A 16,625-nucleotide genomic window follows, 5' to 3' on the forward strand; every position below is an offset into this window, starting at 1 on the left:
GTAAAACACAAAAGATATTTTGAAAAAATGTTCTTGTTCATCCAATGAAAGTCAAGGGGGTCCAATTTGGTTTTGGAAGAAAGTCATACAGGTTTGGAACAAGATAAGTCCTTTTATCCTTTTAAGATACCTTGTTTTTAAGAAATTCTAAAGCAGCACTGCATGTACCCTTCACAAAGAAGGCAAAACCAAAATCTAATGTAATAACCTACAAACCTTAAATATAAAACAAATCCAAAATGGTGGAGAAAGTGGGAGAGATGTTGATTAAACATTTTTAAATAAAATATTTAATTCAATATTTAAAACTATTATTAAAATAGATCAGTATATTTTCAAATTGATTATTTTACCCATTATTTGTGTGTGCTATGCATTTATAGAGCATTACGCTGTTAGCTTAGCAACTTGCTAACATCAAACTCAATTAAAATCAATTGCAAGTCAAGTCTGCTGAGTGGAGTGCTACTTGTAAGTTGCTATATGCTTTCCATATCTGTCCAATGAGGTTTCATGACATCTAGGATGCTGCCTTAGAAGCCGCCATCCTATGTAGGCAATGGGATGAGGGCTAGGTTTTGGAACAAAGCTCTAGTTCTCTAAAACCAGCTTAAATTTGCCTCTGAGAATCCTAATGTCTTGAACCACAGCTATTGCCATACAGCCGCATCCCAGCTAATGACCTGAAAGCTGCTTTGCTTTTCTCTACAAAAGGTACACGTCAGGATTGGGATTTGGTAGGCTGCTCTGAGCATATCCTTTCAGCATCAACCCACAGCGAGCAGAGTCAAGGGAGGTCATGAGATTCAGATTGTCCCAGCCTCAAACCCACCCAAAAATGCAGATATAGCGACTTATTATGCTTGCTCAAATGTTTGCCGTCTTAAAAATAGCACAATGAAAAAGAAAGCTCCATTCCCATCTCATCCCTCCCTTTTGTATGTGTGCGTGTGTGTGTGTATGTGGCTGTCATTGTTTATTGTGGGGTTCGACTATTTCCTGTCATTATTTATTTAGAGGAACATTCGAGAAAATCATATTTTTAAAGTCAAAGCAACGGCTTCAAACAGGGGAAAAAACAAGTATTTTATCCAAAAGTAAAACTGTTCCACTGCTGATTTTGGCAGCCACGTGTCATTATATCTAATGGCGGCGTCAATGAAAATAGCACCGCAGGTCAGTCTAGTTGGCGAATGAGTGTAAATCAAGCACAAAACTGAGACAAATTGTGCTGGAAGGGAGAGAGATGAATGTTGGAATGCATTTCTTTGAGACGTAGACTCAGGATGGATGAACGGAAAGGCTTTTGTGGTCTTCACCGGTTATTATAAAACACACAATTCTTAACGTAAAAAAGATCTTCCAATCTTCATTCAACAGAGTAGATTCCATATACACAGCCTCCACAGTATTCGCTGGAATCATGATATCTTCACAACTGAATCACCTTTCAAACTGTATAATGATTACTAAATCCTACATTAAACAGAAAACCCCCCACAGATTTACGGTTTCATATTAGTCATCAATTGTTTAAGAGCTCATGGCAGCCCAGTTTAGAAATAATTGAGAGTTTAAATGGATCTTAAAGCAGGAGGGAAGCTACTTCATTCATGCCATGTGTCAGTCCAGGAGAGATATATGCATGTGCTCTATGTTCTATTGCTCAAGAGGAAATGGACTAAAAACGGTTTTACATTCTGACAGGCATGTGAGGTTGCAACAATACATCTTTTACGTGTTGTGTAACAAGCCTGCTTTTACTCCTTTTGCATAATCAGAGTATTTAATCTGGCTTGAATAAGCAAACATCTCAAAATAGATTTTGACTTTCTTCTTCTTACCTTTGGCATTTCAGGTAAGGTTTGGCATTTATTTCCCCAAACTATGTTCAACACTATTAAGTCATCAAAATAAATTTTAATTTTTTCATTTCAAAAAATGTCCAGATGATTGTCTAAAAAACTATATACTGACATCAAAATTTAATATATAGAAGTATATAAAGTAGTATATAAAATGTTGCCTAAATTATAGCATTCTGGGGGAAAAGTGTTCCTCTACTATGGTCTAAAATTCATAAAAAAATAAATATATATAATAAATTAAAATCTTCTGAAGGTGGCATTGCTTTTATTTACTATCATTAAAACTATACTTGCAGCAGTTATATACATTTCTTTACATTTCATTCCATTGTAATTTGACTTTTTTACATTAAAATTACAATTACAATCCTGCTTGATACCTCATTCGAAATTCAACAGGAACTGAGTCGCAATTTTCAATTCAACTCTGAATGGTGCTTAACCCTTGTGACTATAGAGTACAGACTTACTTTTCTATTCTCTTCTCAAAGTATTTCTCTCTGGCTGTAATTGAAGTCATTCACCACTCACTTCAAATCAATCTTGTTAACGTGCAAGAGCGCAGACACATGCATGCACACACACACACACACACACACACACACACAAAGCACATATAATCAACTAATGGACTGTCTCAGACAGGAATAACCCGTCTCCAAAACTTGTGGCCCTTTGACACAACAGTTGAACACATTTAAGTGATGACAAAGGAAAGGATGGAAATTTCCATCTCAGAGTGTCTGAGCAAATCACTAAGCTCACTGGACTGTGATTACTAAATAACAGCGCTGTCATGCCACGGCGTGTTGTTGCGGAATAAAAGCAAGGCTCATTCTACAAGCAAATACGCAAATACACACTGAGATTGATTTAATGAAGCGTAAATGCTAATCCAAAGAACCTGTAAAGACTGTAAGAGTATAAAAACTGTTCTGTTCTGATTAGCCACACTGATATATATGTGCAATTAATACCTTCTAACTCACTTAAAATGGAAGAACAGCTTTTGAAAGCATAAATAGTTAGCATATTCAACAAATAATTATGGTTGCTATAAACTCCATACTGTAAAAATGATTTCACGAAGTTATAAACAAAACAAAGATTACTGGGGTATGTTTTACAAGAAAATACTATTTCAGTCTTTTTTATTCAATGCGTTACTTGCAGTTTCTTTGCAATTATTTGTGAAATTTACTAGCCAGCTCTGAGTGCAGTTTTTTTGACCACCAATTGTTTTTGTCAGTGTAGTTACTGTAACTAAAGTCAAATCTTGGTCATTTTTGAAGGAAACTGAAAGCGCATTCTGAACTAGCACTATATATTCACTGCCCATGCAAACTTCTCCTCCATGAAGGTGTTGTGGGTGGTTTCCAGCATGTTGCTATGTTTGTGTTTGGTTGCTAGGGTGTTCTGGGTGGTTACTAGGTGGTTCTTTACTGGCCTGAGTTACTGGCCTGAGCCCACCCCCGAGCTTATACTATATTCTGGTCTGTAAAGTACATATGGCTCAGTTTACTCTTTAATGTAAGGTTATGGGATTTCATTGTCCGTTTTTTAGTCCAGTAAGAGAAAACTTTGTTAATTTGCAAAGAAAATGAATAGAAACCAAAAAAAGGAGCAAAGTAAAGCACAGATATCCAAAATAAATCAGGTGCACATTAACAGAAGCTGCCACGGACTTCCTTAACTGGGAGGTGGTGTAGTAAGAACGGTTTGCCATGGAAGCATTGATTTGTCTTTGATCTGACACAAGGAGTCCCATCTGTGATTGTTTCACCACATCAATCTGCTGTTCCAGCGTTGTGCCGCCATGAATGTTTACATTTCTGAGAAGCAGACACAAATATTGAACGCCCTTACCTTTCAGTTTAATGTAATTCAATCAATCATCAGCCAGTGGCTAGGCCTTAATGAGCAAATGGAGACTACACGAAACTGAAAGAGCGACTGATGAAACAGGAGAGATAAAAAAGGGGGAAAAAATGAACATCGTAGGTAGTAGAGAGAATGAATGAATGCAGAGAGCTGATTGTTTTACAGTTTGCCATGATACCAATATTTCTGAAGCCGAAACTATAACAGTGAAATTTCACGACTGTCGATACAACAATAAAAACTAAAATCCTGAACAAAAAATTTAATATTAATATAAATATTAATGGAGTTAAATAGCAAAAATAATAATTAACATTAATATAAATAATAACTAATTAAATAAAAAATGGTACTTACTCCACATATTTCTCAATTTATAAATACTGCTTGAAGCAAACAGTCATTAATAAAGAATTGATTAGGAGCAGTCAGTGATTTTTTTCCCTAATATTTTAGCATGACTAACATTAACAAGACATAGCTCGGTTTATATGCTCAGTTCAAAATCATGCTGAAAAGCAGCTAAAGGAACCGACAAGCAGTTTGGATACTGCTTTTTTATCATTCACCAAGAAAAAAAACCCACATCAGACCTACTCTAGGCTTCCCACTGGCCATAAAGCACAAAAATATTATGAAGGGCAAAGAAGCCTCTTCATATTTCTTCTATATAATACATCTTTGGGCAGTTTTAATGACAACATTATGTCAACGCGTAAATGATGAGACAGTGAAATTACAGTAAATATTTGATAAAATGATGGGTGAGTTTAGGCAAAAGAACCAGTGGAAAAACTGTTTGAGGTTGAGCTGGAGAAGAAACATTCCTGCAGGGTCTGGCTTAGCTAAATACCTCCAATTCAAAGTTCCCCACACTAATAATGGCAGAGCAGCTGAGGAGTCCAATGAGCTACTAAAGTGCATGTGTTTTGGACAGCCAGTGTTAATACCATTCCATCATACCTGCTCATTGCTGGAAATGTGTCCAAGAGCATCTGCAGGAAATCCTACAAGAGACAGAATACAGTGTGAATGGAAAGCAGTGTGTGAAAATCAAAACTTCAAACAGAGCCTACAGTGTTTAAAAATACTGAAATGCTAATATCATACTGTATTTCTACATTAGTCTCCAAGAAGCTCTAAAATGAATAGAGTGCATATGTCGGGTTTGGGAAGTAAATATCCCACTTATTTTCCCCATAAGGGAATTGATTATTAACAATAACTTATTAACCTTTAATGACAGACCCACTGTGATACCCTCAGTCTCTCTGCACTCTCAAACTACTTAAATATTTGTATATCCTTCATCTCTATATCAATAGTTTTATACTCATTCATCACTTCACGGGATTGTAGATCTTTCACTTATTAAAGCCATGAAGCACACAGCCTTGTACCTTTGTCTTTTCATCAGATTTTTTAATTCTATTTCGCTTCAAATAAGAGTTTGTAATGTTGTGATTCACTTGTAGGTAGTTAGTTTGGTTCAGTTGGTTTTTAAAATTCTTAGCAAAAAATGAATAGGAAAAATACTTCAGGAACCAAGGACGGGCGGAACCAAGGAGTGTTGCCACATGGAGGTCTGGAGGTGAAAAAAAAGATCTGATTTATTCTATGTATTATTTTGTAATTCCTAATGAAGTTACCACTAAAAAGCTATTAACTGTTTTCTATATTTACCAAAAGCTGATTTAACTATGTGTCAAAAATCTCTGTCTCAAATCGAGTTAAGTATCACACCTTTAGGGGAATTGGTGCATTGACTGCATTCTTTCACTGACACAAGCTGATGGAATGACGGTGAGATTGAATCACTGGCCAAAATATGCAGATGCCGTCCAACATTTGAATTCTGGCTAAATGAACAGACATCTCCTGTGCAGGACAAGCTCACCTGAGAGAGAATGAGCTGCCCATGGAATTTTCCCACAAACACTTTGAAGAAGTGCAGGAACTTCTTCTCGCCAACCTGATCAGCCAGAAACTTCAAGAGGAAGTAGCCCTGAGAGAAAAAGAGAGAGAGCAAATCTACACAACTAGAATCTTCCAGATGTCCCAGAGGACTCTGTGCTTTGAGCTTTCAGACGTACCTTCAGATAGTGCACCTGCATGAAGGGTTTTTCTGGGTTTAGGGCATGTTTCACTACTGATGCACCAGACTCGCTCACTTCCCCTGTGTTCTCTTTATTGGGCCTGTGTGCAAATACACAAGCATATGCAAAAACACAAACACCACATGAATCAGACTGTGGTATTGCAAGGCAAAGTGCTGCATCTGCAGTGCTCTGCACAGGACACTTACACTTACATCAGCATACATTAAGACTTCCTAACAATTTACTAAGTGTAGAAACAATTGCATTCATGAGACCATTACAGCCCTGATAGCTTCTCTGTGCATAGAACCATAGATTACAGTAATGCTCCCTTTTTATGGCTCTTCGGTGCATACAGTAAGTGCACACTGAGATTAGTGTAAGATTGTTAAGTCACAAGACAAAAGGCATTTTTACCACTACCTTATTTGTTTTTACATAACAGTTCAATAAATAGGTTCAAACTGAGTATCTTACTTTATTAGACATAATGTTGCCAGTTACTTTGTGTGCATTTTTGCAATGAAACATCAATGAAATGAAAATGGTTCTAAACCAAGTCAAAGCACAATTGCCACTGCACATTTAGTTCCTGAATAAATCAGTGTTTTTGAACAAATCGGTTGAATGAATGATTCAGTGACTCACTTGGCTGCATCCATATATGCATACTTACCTACAATATAAATGCAGATTACATTTATATTACACACATTTGTACTATATAGATCATACATTTTAAAGGTCACGAAGTAAGTACTTATTCAAAATAAGTACCAACCCAGAGATTATGCAATTTGGAACACAGCCCGGGTTTTGTTCCTGGATGAATCAGTGTTTTGAATAATTCGGTTGAATGAATGATTCAATGACTGTTACTTGTCGTCATCTACTCTTTGTAACCTCCATAAAGAGTCACTAAATCCCCAACAGTCTATCTGCAACACGCAAACACAGAGAAGCCAATCAAATTGAATAGTTAGCAATGAATCATAACATGAAATGGCAAATTTAGATATTTAAATATCTTCAGGATACTTTTGACATTTTTATGCATCAGACAGGGTTCATCCTCACGGCTCAGTCCAATGGAGTGTTTCCTTCCTATGGCCAAAGGTGCTGTAGATTGCGAGAGACAAACAGAGCGCTGAGTGCTGGCCATCTCTGCGTGTGATGACGACCTCGGTTAAAAACTATTGATCTTCTTTGGGAGATTAACTGGTTTTGCCAATAAAAGGCTCTTGTAAAAATGTGGTCGATACTCAGGCGCCGCTGACATAGACAACAGCAACTCTTTTTTTTTTACTTTTTTTTTCTTGCAGACAAATGGGTGTGTAGCTATATGTGTGCAGTGTTTTTCTAGCCGTCATAACCTGCTTTTGTTTGTTTCTTTGTGTCACGGATTTGATCGTGATAAAGAGCAGTATGATTGATCATGCTCTAATGCCTTATCTCTATGTGGATGTACCCCCAGTGCAGGTCTACGCTGTCGAATTCCACAAAGAAACAAAGTAAGATCTGGGAAAAGGGACAGATGCCTTCCCATATATGGAGATCTAGTCTATGGAGATGAGAAAAATATTTTCTGTCTGATAGTTCCACTAGTGAAGCTTATTCGGAAAAACTGCAATGAACTAAATCTTCACTTTTCCTGAACAAAAAGCCGCTATGAAGTTAAAGCATTGCTATGTGGTTGCTAAGGTGTGCTGAGTGTTTGGTTACACCTTTCAAGTCTCTTTGATATCCATATGCATATGGCTCAGTTTATCCTCCAATGAAGTGTACAGAATTTTTTCACCAATGTTACTGTCCACCATTTAAAAATAATTAAATTAATATAATTTATTACATTAATTATAATTAACCACTTTTATTGTTCAATAGTCATTAACTACATTAATAATTATTTAATAATTAAATACATACATTAATTCAATTAAAGATTAATGTGAACTAAAAGTGCTGGCCATGCGTGTGATGACGACCTCGGTTAAAAACTATTGATCTTCTTTGGGAGATTAACTGGTTTTGCCAATAAAAGGCTCTTGTAAAGATGTGGTCGATACTCAGGCGCCGCTGACATAGACAACAGCAACTCTTTTTTTTTCTTGCAGACAAATGGGTGTGTAGCTATATGTGTGCAGTGTTTTTCTAGCCGTCATAACCTGCTTTTGTTTGTTTCTTTGTGTCACGGATTTGATCGTGATAAAGAGCAGTATGATTGATCATGCTCTAATGCCTTATCTCTATGAGGATGTACCCCCAGTGCAGGTCTACGCTGTCGAATTCCACAAAGAAACAAAGTAAGATCTGGGAAAAGGGACAGATGCCTTCCCATATATGGAGATCTAGTCTATGGAGATGAGAAAAATATTTTCTGTCTGATAGTTCCACTAGTGAAGCTTATTCGGAAAAACTGCAATGAACTAAATCTTCACTTTTCCTGAACAAAAAGCCGCTATGAAGTTAAAGCATTGCTATGTGGTTGCTAAGGTGTGCTGAGTGTTTGGTTACACCTTTCAAGTCTCTTTGATATCCATATGCATATGGCTCAGTTTATCCTCCAATGAAGTGTACAGAATTTTTTCACCAATGTTACTGTCCACCATTTAAAAATAATTAAATTAATATAATTTATTACATTAATTATAATTAACCACTTTTATTGTTCAATAGTCATTAACTACATTAATAATTATTTAATAATTAAATACATACATTAATTCAATTAAAGATTAATGTGAACTAAAATTATTACATTATCATCATCATCAACATCGGCTGCTCATTTACATAAATCAACAACAAACAATGTGTTAGCTGATCATGTCAACTTGATGTTTTCAGATCCTCCTCAGGATACAGTTACAGGTCTAGTAGAGTCAAAATGGCTTCACAGCTACCTTCTTTCTGTATTTGGGACACTCACTTGTGCTTGTACATTATTAATGATTACATTCCCCTCCAAAAATAAAGAGCAACTTCTTTCTCCCTTCCTCTCTCTCTCTCTCTCTCACTGTATGGGAGAGAGTGATAAGGGTGAGCTGCTTTAAAAGGCATGCATTATTTTTCCTGGTCACACAGACTTTTGCATGTGTGTTTGTGGAAGTGCCCACAGCAGCCCAATGAAAAGGGTGAAAGGTATTCATCGAACACAATAGGCAGCCTTCCTTTCCAGAAGGATGCATAGATGAACAAATAAATAAACAGATATTCTCAAGTTTCAAAATAATAAAAAAGTGACTAACGTCTCCCCTATGTCCACTCTTTTTGGTTGATGTCTGAGTGACTTTTTCCACAGTTGAATGAATGTTTTATGTCAGTTTAACTACAGCCATGGTAAAATAAGGTCTAGTGGTAAAAATGGTTAAAAAAAAATGTCTGAATGCTAGCACAGTTTGTAGTCTATAACTAAAACTCAGTAACTTTAACATTAGTTTCTTGGTAATCTATGCAAGGAGAGCAACACTTAAAGCCTGTTCACACCGAGATGGATGTTCAGTGCAAAAGTTTGCTGCAATACACATTTTAATTTGAATAAATGGCTGTTATTCTGTTCATACTGACACAAGAATTCACATTTGCAATGAATAAGATTTGCGCTTTGGGTCACATGCCCAGAGCCGCTGCTGTGCTGTTACATGCTGTTTGCTGTTTTTTGTTAAAATTGTCTGATCAGACAAATCGTATGTGAAAATTTGACCACATTTTTGTGCCGAATGTTTGACCGGAAACATACTTAACGCAAAGATGACCTTGGTGTTGCAAAAGTTCAATCTTTGAAAATGCTCTAGAATTTAATTACATGTTTTCCTTGTCATAGTATTATTTACCGAATAGTTTACATGACATTTCTATGTTTTATTCACAAGACAGGCATTTTTCCAGACTGTCTGAACATTTTATCCCTGACATTATAGTGGGTGTGGGACCCTCAAAGCGGAGGAAGGGCCAGACACATGCTGTCAGGTGGATCTTCAAAACCTGCTGGTATTGTGACAGCTGAATTCCTGACAAGCTCTATCATTCTATCACACACACACTCTCATTTTCTCACTGTTAAAAGTTAAGCCGGGTTAATCTACTCTTACCTCAAACCTACATAACCTTGTGTGATTCTGTGCTCTTCATATGAGAACATTACATTACATCTTATATCAAATAATACTTATGCATTAACATGCTCCAAATTATTCTGTGCAGACTGAAATGTCACAACTATTTCAAGCTCTTGCTTAAATCTATCCTGAGAGTGACTGAAAATTTGATTGCATATACAGTTTTTCAATACTGTTTCCAACAGAACATTAGTTCTGCTTTTGCTTTAGGACCCAGATTTTACACTGGGTTTAAAATCAAATATTGAAATGTATTAATATTACCACAAATTTGTTCTAAAACACACAAATTATTAATATGACAGAATGAACAGGAAAAGGGTGTCTAAAAATCTATCTATCTATACACACTTTTTTTAATACTTTTTTTTTTTTTTTTACAATTTAAAATAACTGTATTCTATTTTGAATACAATTTAACATTTAATGCATTTTAAAAGGAATCATTTATTCCTGTGATGGCAAAGCTGAATTTTCAGCAGCCATTACTGTCTTCTGTTATCAATGTTTATAACAGTTGTGCTGCTTAATATCTTTGTGGAAACCATTAGGCTTTTTTATTAATTTTTTGGATTATTTGATGAATAGAAAGTTTAAAATAACAGCATTTATTTGAAATGGAAATCTTTTGTAACACTATAAATGTCTTTACTGTCATTTTTGATCAATTTAAAGTGTCACAAATGTGTGAAAAAATGCATGATTGCAATTATCTCAGTAAATGTAATCTGTTGTAAACAAATTGCAGATACTGACTTAAATTTGTAAGATTACTTTGTAACTAAGACGTGTTAGGTCCAAAACTGCTCTTAAGAGTGAACTTTAGGTTCTATTGTGGACTGCTATGTGTACAGATGATGGAGTAATGAGCGTATTTGGACTGAGAGACTGGCAGTTAGAGGAGAAGGAAAGCAAAAAGCGAGACAGAGTGAGTGAGAGACATTGTCAATCATACCTGCAGTTCGTCTTCAGAGTTCTGTAACTCGTCACTCAGTCTCCTTCAGCGCAGCAGAGCCTTTAACTGTCTCTGCTCTTCAACCTCTCTACAACTCAGCTGAGAAAGACAGAGAAAAAGAGAACAAAAGAAAGCAAACATCTGTAAATGAAATCTAAACACAAATTAAGGAAAGCACTTTTGATAGCATCATAACTTTTAAGGTGAAGTGTGTAATTTCTGCACCATTAGTGTCATCAGATGGAACTAACATGCTTCCCCAAACACTCCCCCATCAGCCATTGCTCAGACAAACAGATAGTCTCGCCCCAGAATCATGCCATTGGTTGAGCCAGTGTTGCTGTTGTCGGGCTGTTAAAGATGCTCCAACAACTGAGCGATGTTTTGATAGTGCCACAGAGCCGCAGCGTTTACACTCTTCAGGGAAATCAACCTATGAATGACCTACTGATAGCTGTCTCTGCATATTAAACTGGGATAAGAGAAAGTCACTAAAAACATCAATAAAATTACACACTTCAGCTTTAAATGCTGCTTGTTGAAAGACGTATTGGAAACATTCCATTAGCACAACAATAGTTTTCAATTCAGAGCCGGCAAACACAGATTATAAATACATTCTGAATGAACTGAAGAGCTGTGTTGATGTGGAGCACAATCACACTCCACAAGCTTGAGTTTGTGAGTCATTATTAGCTATCTCAGTCATTGCAGGACGTGAAGTGTTCCAGTTAATGCTGAAAATTTAATTTCAAACTCATTTTATACTCTGGCCAGTCAGCATGTGCTTTAATAGGTGTGTAATGAATTTTGGTAAACACACTGTATTTAATTTTCTTTCTCTTTTTTTGGTGCTTTTTGCTGTTGAAGAGGCAACATGAAGAAAAAAATGGATGGGAAATTACCCAAGATGTACTTAGTCTTAGATTGGATGCACATAAGCAGTCAAAGATTCAACTTTATCGCGATACCTTCTGAACGTGGCTCCAGAATACATCCTCTAAATAAGTGGCAAAACCCTCGCTGATCCATTCTTCCGTCCAGTCCCATGCTCCGATGGCCAGCCCGAACCAGGAATGGGCGATTTCGTGACACAATCTCGCCCCACAGAGATTCCTCTCACCCGTTAACACGCTTTGAGACAGGAACACGATGTGTGGACTAAAAAAAACGAGAAATCACAGTCAGCTGATTTATTTTAAGAAGAAACTTGAAAAACAGATTACGATTGAACATCATGGCTGTATTTGGTCTACTAACAAATCATTGGTTATAACATTACTGCGGGTGCTGAGAACTTCGAGCTCTGACTTCAGCTCTGATCTAGTTATAACATGTTATAAAACTCAGCCACCCTGAAAGAACATCAAAGTGTGGGATTTTCTCTCCTGTAGACAGACTGTTGTTAAGAAGGTGGAGCTCTCAGCCAAAATGAGGCCTTTTTGCTTCCAAGTGGATTTCAGAGTAGCCACCCGTGCCGCACCCTTCACCAAACAATCTGGGTGCATTTGCTAATAGCAAATTACAAGATGTATAACTGTCGTCAGATGTTACTGTGATAAGTTCCACTACGAAATGTGCTGAACGACAATACTGTAAGCTGGAAAAAATGTCCACTGGAAGGTAAGGCTCTTTCTTTCAACCGTTCAGACTGCACATAAAACCAGATGAAATATGGTATTGTTTGCCTCCACACGCGAAATTACCTTGAGTGACCTTTTCAACCAGATAGCCTTGTGTGTTTCGTACAGCAAATAGGCTGTTATCAAGACCATGTTCCAAACAAAGTTCCTATGAGTCAGGAAAAACAAACCCGTTTCTTTTGTGTCCTAAGGCTTCGATTAGACCACATAATGCTTTTCAAATGTGACACATACCGTTGTAGATAGCCGCAAGCGCTTTTTTCCCCTCACAAAATGAACCTGATAAAATAATCTGAGAGTTTTATGAATGCCTTTTTACCTTTGCAGCCAAACATTCACTTTTCCTGGGTCTGGAAAGAGTTTTCTTTACACAATGACCACAGCGACCAGCAGGAAATCAATAAAAAAGGTTGGCCTTGACTTTTGAGTTGAAGGTGGCAGGCATGCCTTTCATTCACACTGTTATGGCTCCCTAAAGTCATCAATATGTTATTTTAGCAGGATTCTGTGTGCCCAAAGAGTTTTCTCTAAAGTAGAGCTAAGGGATTTAGAAAAAAGCCCAGTCTCTGGATATAGATGACAGAAAATGCCCAACGCTGTTAAGGAGAAGTGTTAAACAACAGAAGCTTGTTCTTTAAAAGTGGAAACTGTCCAAATGCCAGAAAAAGGGATTTCTTCAGCAGCTACATAACATCCCTTTCACACGTGGAGCACCAGAGTCTGTTCACTGACCGTCTGACGCATATTTCTCACAAAACGGGAAAGTAGTTTCCCATTATGGCAAGCTCTAACCTGATTGGCTAACATTACACAACTTCCATGAGTAAGGGGAACACGTTTTTTTTTTTTTCTGGAAACAAATTCATGTTGACAAGGTACCAGGTTGACACAACAAATAATTACTGGATCTGCCTAAACTTGCCAGATGGACAGACAGATGGATGGACGGACGGATGAATGGATAAATACATATTGTAGATATATTGTGGGCAGTGAATTAAAGTTCATCCAAAATTGAACTACACAGTTTCTCTTTTACATGATGCAACACACATGCAAGCACATGTACTGTATACAAATAAACCACTGCAACAATTCTTGGAAGATATCTTTACTGACAGACAGAGGAATCATGTCCTTTCATCAAAGAACAGGATATCACCACCTGCCCTGTAATTACCAGAGGAAACACTGAAAGTGGAATGTAATGGTTCAGATTTCAAAATCATCGTCATACTCCTCTCAACGTGGAATGTCATGGAGGAGGAAAACTTAGTGGGAACAAATCATTCCCCATCTACATTAAGCCTCACTGTTTATTTGTAGCCTGTCTAATTGCATTTTCTTTTCCGGTAAAAATGTCTACACATGCAAGATAACAAGATTTATACACTTGAGAAGCAAAATTGCTTAAAGAGATAGTTATGTCGATCCAAACCTGTATGACTTTTTCCTTCTGTGAAATACAAAATAATATTGGACCCCATTAACATTCACTGCACGAAAAAAGCGCCTTCTTTTGTGTTGCACAGAAGAAAGTATCCCTTTATAGCTTTTCTTACGACATTTTATTTTAAGACTATATCTAACAAAATTATGTAACAAACATATATTATCATTGGGGAAAGTACATTCAAGATGTATTCCCTGAAAAAAGCAAGTCTTACAAATTTTAACACAATGTACTTTGCATTTAGCCTGTTATTTAGTCCAAGGGGAATCCATGTGATCTAAGATGAGTCTAATCTTTCCACTGACCTTATTGGGGACAAAATCAGAAGGCCAAAGTGGTCATACATGCAAATGAGATGATGTAACAAACGACTACTTCATGTGCTTCAACAGCTGTACTGTACAATACTTTTTTGTAGTATTGCTGAAGCAAGATCTTATAACTGTCCCACATCCTTCCTGACCTCCAGGAACTTTCAGCAGAACATAATTTCAACCTTGACTCCTATTAGTTTTACATCAAATATTGCACACCCATGAACCTAGTCATGCTACACTATTACACAACTATGCCTATGATATTTATGCCTTTTTTGTATGAAACTCAAGTTTGCTTGAACAGACTTCCAAACAAACTTAAAGGCACCTGGTGAGTCAATAAGTGGGCTTCTGTGCACTTTAAAAAGTTCAATTTTAGTCAGGCAAAAGCAGTACTTTGCCTTTTTAAAATGACATGTATATGCTTTGTTCTGAAATTATGACAGTCTGGTTTTTGCAAAGTCAGACTAAATGGCCTAGATGCTCAACATCGTCCTTTACGGTATGAATAGTCGATCAAATCAAAATAATTGGCTTATGAGTTGAATCTGAATTTAATACTTCAAGGCATTGTCATGTATACTTAAGACAGCAAAACCCACTGTAACGATTACAACTGCACATGTAAAAATGTACTTACTGACATGAAACTATCATCAGTATACAACACACCTCAGACTCTGAAAAGCCAAAAAGTTATGAACTCTTTTAAACTACATCATACAGTGAAATAAAAATGCACTAAGGACACCAACCTCCAACAAATGGCTATTTATACTCCTGAATCCAGATCATTAACCACTAGGCAATGACCAACCCCCAATGAGAAGTCTATGAGGTAGTGCTGTTTCAGACATTCAGAGCCATATTTATCATCACCTCCTGTCTTCTCAAAGTGGCTCTACTAATGTGCTGGCTGTGCTCATTCTTTCTCTTTGTCTCTTATTTAATTTCCCACTCTCCTCAGTCTGATTGCATGAGCTTATTATAGACGGAAAAACCTGGAAGAACCTCCCAGAACAAAACTGATCTACCACAGTCCCTTTTCTTCTTGGCTTTCAGGCTTTAATGGGTGGTATTCCTGTCTAGACTGTAGATTAGGTTGTGGGGCTGCAAAATGAGGTGTGATTCTCTCTGTAGGCCGTGTGGGGCTCCTTTTGCATGCCAGTCCTTTTTAGGGCAGATTACACGTCAAACATGAAATCCTGAGAATAAATACCCACACACAGAGGCCGCTGCTGTGGCGAGACTATCAGGATTTGCAGCATGCACTCTGTGAAGCAAACACAGCCTGCTACAGATCACCACAACAATGCAATCCATATGTAGACGTTCTACCAACCATACGAGTGGGAAATCTGGAAAATAGACCCTCGCTCGCATTGCTGACGATGTTTATCACAGAGTGCCTCATGGCACCATTTTAACTTGATTGCTCCACATTAACGTTTCAGATGAGTGCGCGTAAACAGAGCTGGAGGCGCTCATCAGCGCCAGGAAGACCATCCGGACTGAGAAGCAGCAGCAGATGTTTATGCAAAGCTTACAGTGTGCGAGGCCCCATTATGTGAGCTTCCTTCCAATGCTCAAGGCTATATTATGAATGAAGTCATTGGTCGAGAATGCAGATTTCTGACATGTGCGGAATGCAGGACACCGAAAAGACAACTTGACCATTTGCTTTCTTAATACAAATGTTTGTTTTTGCTGATGTCATTAATCTCTCTTATTTTTCAGTCTCCTCTGCTTTACCTACCAAGTTCCATTCTACTGCTCATCATTTCAGCTATAAGAAGCACAAAGTGCAGTTTCAAAACTCTCTTTTCAGGAATAAAAATAAAAAATATGAAAATTAAAGTAAATTTGTGACTTGACGGTCAATGACGGTCAGCAGCAAAAAAAACACTGGTAAATAAAGTACATAAATACATTAAAGGTGACATATCATGAAAATCGGACTTTTCCAGGTTTTAAGTGCTATAATCAGGTCCCCGGTGCATCTACCAACCAAGGAAACGTGAAAAAGATGAACCCAATCACTTTGTTTTGGTAAGCCTTTTTCTGCAAGCTTCTGAGAAAACAAGCGCTTCTGATTTTGCTCCCTTGGTGACGGTGGCAAAGGGATCTCATTATAATATTACGGCCCCTTAATCTGTAAACTTCCACTCAAGGCACGGTCATTTTGATTTCGCAAGCGACAACGGTGTACCAGCTCTAATGCCATGGCGAAAGTTTGAGCAAAACATGCTAACTGTTCTGTCTTTGGCTGCACAGACGAGCACAGAACACTA

At 37.3% G+C, this 16,625-nt stretch overlaps 1 pseudogene; it reads right to left on the reverse strand.

The window, feature by feature from the left end:
- The window catches only part of LOC107711820 (aminopeptidase O-like), a 76,518-nt pseudogene that overhangs the window by 49,044 nt on the left and 10,849 nt on the right, over positions 1 to 16,625 (reverse strand).

This window comes from Sinocyclocheilus rhinocerous, unplaced genomic scaffold (assembly GCF_001515625.1).
Source record: "Sinocyclocheilus rhinocerous isolate Xijiao unplaced genomic scaffold, SAMN03320098_v1.1 scaffold988, whole genome shotgun sequence".
In the NCBI taxonomy this organism is placed as follows: domain Eukaryota; kingdom Metazoa; phylum Chordata; class Actinopteri; order Cypriniformes; family Cyprinidae; genus Sinocyclocheilus; species Sinocyclocheilus rhinocerous.